The sequence below is a fragment of the Rhea americana genome, unplaced genomic scaffold (genome assembly GCF_003343005.1).
Source record: "Rhea americana isolate MKP2758 unplaced genomic scaffold, rheAme1 scaffold_155, whole genome shotgun sequence".
In the NCBI taxonomy this organism is placed as follows: Eukaryota; Metazoa; Chordata; class Aves; order Rheiformes; family Rheidae; genus Rhea; species Rhea americana.
The window spans coordinates 961,112-966,167 of NW_028185650.1; the positions used below are offsets into that span (position 1 = coordinate 961,112).

Consider the following 5,056-nt stretch of genomic DNA (forward strand, 5'->3'; position numbering starts at 1 on the left):
GAGGGGAAGCGCTGCGCGCGCAGGGGCGTTGCTGGCGCGTGGGGGGCGGCGCGCGCCGTTAACGGCTGGGGCGGCGGGGGGAGGGGGAATACGCTTGCGCGCCGCTGCTGAAGGGGCGGTGCCGGCGCTCTGGCGTGGGGGTGGCCTCGGAGGGCGCAGTGGGTCTGGGCCGTTCGCCATCTCCTGTTTTGTTTTTGTTTTGTTTTGTTTTTGTCCGCTCCCCCGGGGCTCGCGGGTTCTCGGTGGCGCTGGGAGCCCGGCAGGCCCCCTGACTGGGGCTGGCAGGGAGGCAGGYGGGCTGGCCGCCCTTTGCAGCAGTCCCAGAGGAGACGAAGAACCCCTGAGCTGGTCTCTGAGGGATGAAATTCGCAGCGGAGCTCTCTTTTCTTACGCTTCTTGGAGCACAGCCTGTAGTTTATTGTCCACTGTTATTTCCAGGCCTTGAGGTCTTGCAAATAAGTAGGTCATGTCCTTCAGAGAGTGTGCTGGGCACTAAACTTTYGTATACTAGTCAAGTCACTTAAGGAAGCCCTGACAGACAGTGCCACCATTCATTATAATATCCTTTTTTTTTCTGTTTTGCAGAGGTGGTTACAGCTAATGTGTGAACTGCCACTGTTCACATAGTGGAAAGAGACCACAGATCTGAAACAGGTGACTGCCAAAYAGCAGATGGTCGTTCTGTCAGAAACTGGAACTGTGGGAGTGGAAGGGGGTTGTTGTGGACTGTTCGGGGAAGGGGGAAGCACRCAGAGACAATCCAAGAGCTGACAAAAAGAGGAAATAATCTGAACCAGCAATGACTGCAGTGAGCTTTTGGCTCACTTTGGTATGGTAGAATGGTACTACAAAAGGACAAGTCATTTTTAATTGCATGTGTACTTAAGCAAGCAGAATATGATTTGTATAATATACAAAATATTTTTGTGGTAGTATAACCAGCAGTTTATCTTCTAAAATACCTGGACTGGCTGGACTGTGGGCTCAAAACAGTAATGGTTACCTAATTGCAGGARGGAGATGTGCTGTTTTGCTTCAGTGAAGTTTACACATTGGTAGCCATTGAAAGGCAGCTTTGAAGTGCTGTGTGATTTGGTCCTCTTGGTTTGGKTCTATAGAAATAATTTCAAGAGGAGACCAAATTACATAACTGGATATCCATATAGACTGCAATGATACCTAACCTACCTTTCGTAAGGTGAAGTATCATCACTTCAGAAAGCTATATCAGCAGGCCTCATTACCACAGAAATGAGGCATCAGCTAAGTTTCTAAAACTATCTGTTTCCAAGGCTGTGCCTGAATTCAAGTGTATGGTTGAAGTACTTTTGATTCTACTAGATTCTGTGTTGCAGAACAGAAATTTTGCCTGTACTTAGGAGGGAAAATGTGTTTTAACTAGGTTAGGTGTGATGTGATACAGATCTACATGTAGTCTGAGTGAAATCTAAATGTGATACATAYTGACAAAATGTTTGTGCTTCTAGGCACTTATATGATTCAACCATTTCTCTTCTGTGCAGTTTAATGATAATGACTGAAGGGTGGGAAGTGATTCTCTTTCCTGTTCTGTTTCATACTATTGTGATAAGGCATTTTAATTCTTTTTTTTTTCAGAAAAGATTAATCAAACAGATTAATGAAATGGACATCTGTAAATATAAACCTTTCCTGAGCCAAATGTCTTCAGAGTGAATAATCTCTGTATAGTGCATATATTCCATACATAGGAGGTAGAAAGTTTTATCCCACAGGGAGCCAATGAATAGCCTTGTGAGATTTAAAATGAATCATATCAGTGAGTTTGGCTTCTAAGAGATCTTCCTCTAAGTGGCTGTATTTAGATTGGTAATGTGATAGAAAGAGAGGCAAAAAAAAAAAAAAAAAAAAAAAAAAAAAAAAAAAAAAAAAAAAAAAAAAAAAAAAAAAAAAAAAAAAAAAAAAAAAAAAAAAAGTATGGGGAAGACAATACAAAATGTAATTATTCATTTTGTGGTATTATTAACAAAAATACACTCAAAAGTTACTTTTATTTAAAATATTATATCCTATAAAAAGTACATAGCTGTGCTAGTTATTTCTTTCTAGATAAAGCTTAAACTTTCTGCCCCCACTGTTTTCTGCCTCTCTCTTAGAAAGATGAAGTGCAGCACTGGCCCTCCTGGAATATGAAGTTTATGTGGTGTCTCTGTGCTTGGGTCCAAGTTGTGTTTTCCTGTCACAGTCAGGTTTTAGGCTGCCCTTTAAATATATGCCAGTAAAATGAAGCAGCCAAGTGTGCTCTTTAAGAAGTCCTTCACTCTTACTTTAGATCTCAGAGAATCAGTTCTCCTATATTCCCTCTTCTAGGTGATTTGAGAAGTGAACAAATGTGGATCCTCCTGTGAAGATTTATGTATTCTCTCCATTTCTCCCTTGACTATTTTCACACTATGTTCCAAAATGCTGCAGAAAACAGATTTGATCACAGGTTTTTCTTCACCACCTTCATATGAATTTCCTTGTTTACCACCTGTATACTTACAGGATTTAAATGTAGATTTAATCTTCCTAGCTTTTAAATTCATATGCTCCATTAAAAATCATCATTTGATTTTGTTTTAAGGCAAAAATTACTTCCAGCTGCTTCTTGTACATGATTTTTGTTGATTTCCATGGGATTAACATAGGATGTGCCAGGGAGAGAGAAACCCACATTGGATAGTGCAGGTAAGGCGGATCCTGGATCCTGATGACTGGCGACAGTTTTAAAAGATGGTACTCCTGCTTCATTGTTGTAGTGGATACTTCTTACTCAGTTATTTTGGAGCTGTAGACTAGAGTTCTGTTCYTGCCATAAAACATTTAAAATGTTATGCTGAGTAGAAACAATCTGAAATTTRCACCCCGAGATGCTGCCTAACATGTTTGGAATGGTTTATCACAGTTGAAATTCAAAACAGTCCGCAAACRTAGTAAGTGACGGTTCTTATTTTTGGCCTTTTTTTAAAAGGTCTCTTTACTGGACTCCTGATCAGCTTCAGCATCAAACTCTGAAGCCTACAGCTAGTAACTGAATAAAGTGAACTGTGATCGGTATCTGGAAAATGGGATCCTAACAGTTTCACAATTAAAGTAAAAATATAACATTGATGGATAGGTTTAGGGATAGGTAATTCTAAAACAATAGCAGAAAGAGCAGAGATGTGAAAGTAACAGCTTTGCTGGATTCTTGTGATGCAATTTCTTGTTTGGTTAGAAAGGATACTGAAGACTAAAGTGTAGGATATGAATAAGGAGCGTAAATGCAGAATTTCTTTGGTTAAATAAAAAAGATGAACATCTAGGTCAAGGAAACCTTTGTGATTTTTCCCTGTAAATAAAAAGGCATGTTAAAGCAATACAAGTGAGATTGGATTTCACATTTCTTTCTCAAGTAGATAATAATTTTCATTTCATACAATAGCATAGAAACATGAAACCTGGAAGATTGTCCTTTCCTCTTACCTTGGGTTTCCTCCAAAATGCAAAATGAGAACTATATTTAYCTAAATAAGTATAAATATTTATGATTTGTTTGAAAGATTAATAGTAGTCAGAAGCTGTATGGAATGAGTTGTAATTAATGGGAAACAATTATGCTGTTTCTAAAAGAGGAAGAAATTGCTTTCAGTCTTGAAATATTTCCTGTATCTACTACTAAAATTTTTAACTTTGCATGTAAACATCTGGCAAAGCAAGGTGATGAACAGGACCCCAGTTTCAACTCGCTTTTTGAYTGTTCAGTAGCACATACAAAGTCCATTTTGTGAGCTCTGCCTGCCTCACATTCAGGTAGTTARCAGGGTCTGCTTTGAATGCTTTTCTTGCCGTTACAGGTAGCTGGTGATATTTGTGAAGATCGTTTGCCATCAGGTTTGATCTTTGAGCATTTTTAATACAGCCTCCATAAACAAGGAAAATGTAATACAGAAATAATAAGCTTTTTTCCCTAGCCAGTCCAGAATGTTTCGAACAGCTTTGACACGTACTCGTGTTGTGCTCTGCTTCGTGATGGTCTGCGAGACTGCCTTCATTCCATTCACAATCTTCCTCTTCCCATTCGCAATTGCTTGCCATCGTTGTGGTAAATAGAGCAATTACTCTCTTATAAGTAATGTTGGGAGGACRCACACATTTTGAAGTGTCTTTTAATGTAGTCTAGCCACTGGAAGTAGGGCAGGGAAAGTACCACTAGCAGACTGCGGCTAGGACCAGTACAAAGATGTCTTTTTGCTGAGGGTCTGCCTGCCTCGGAGGGGCATTGTTTGCTCTTTTTGATCCCTGAATGCTTAGAGATTTTTCAGCTGAGATGCAGCCTTCYGCACGGCACATACACATCTGTGCTGACAACAGGATCGCTCACTAGCTTTCTAGACCCTTAAAACTTGGTAAGCCGTCAGGCAGCTGAAGCACGTGTTCCCTCAGCAGCCTTCCGCAGCGCCGGCAGCAGGAAGGCTGCCCGCCCGGCTGTGTCCCGCGAGGTGGCCACGCACACCGAGCGCGGCGTCCGGGGAGCGGCCCGCGGCCGCCGGGGCCCGCAGCCAGCGGCGCCAGGAAGCCCCGGGCGGCAGCGCTCGACCTCAAGATGGCGCGGCCCGGGCCGGCCGCGGGACCGGCCCCCACAAACATGGCGGCGGCCCGAACGCCTTTTTTTCTCTCTCGGCCCTTCTAGCCGGGGCGCTCTATGGTTGAGCGCGCTATGTCTGGGCGAGGAGCGAGAGGGCGCTCTGGCCGGCGCGGCTCTATGGTCGCGCGGCGCGGGGCAGGTCGGGCCGCTGACGGAAGGGGTGGTTCACATGACCCCAGCGCAGCGCGGCGGCTCTGCCTCGGCGCGGTGTGTTCGCGGCCTAGCGGCGCCCCGAGGCCTCCCAGCGCGGCGAGAGGCGGCGGCGCCCCCGTTGCCCAGCGCCATCTCCGGCCTGCGCGTGCAGGAGGGGCCGAGGCGGCACTCCCGACGCGGCTCCTGCCCCTCAGCGACGGAGGGTGAGCAGCGCGGGGCTGCGGGGCGACGGGAGGGACGGCGGCGCCTCCGCCG

The 5,056-nt window shown here is 44.7% G+C and overlaps 1 protein-coding gene and 1 long non-coding RNA gene across 2 annotated transcripts in view; both read left to right on the plus strand.

The window, feature by feature from the left end:
* The window catches only part of LOC146598700 (uncharacterized), a 4,381-nt gene extending 1,007 nt beyond the window's left edge, over window positions 1–3,374 (plus strand). The window contains exons 2-3 of the long non-coding RNA XR_014895223.1: window positions 586–654; window positions 2,350–3,374. This is a non-coding gene — a long non-coding RNA (uncharacterized LOC146598700). The remainder of the gene's footprint in view (window positions 1–585; window positions 655–2,349) is intronic.
* Window positions 3,375–4,792: 1,418 nt separating this feature from the next.
* The window catches only part of RBM25 (RNA binding motif protein 25), a 32,956-nt gene continuing 32,692 nt past the window's right edge, over window positions 4,793–5,056 (plus strand). The window contains 1 exon segment of the mRNA XM_085299853.1: window positions 4,793–5,004. The gene's annotated coding sequence lies outside the window, so the exon portion shown is untranslated.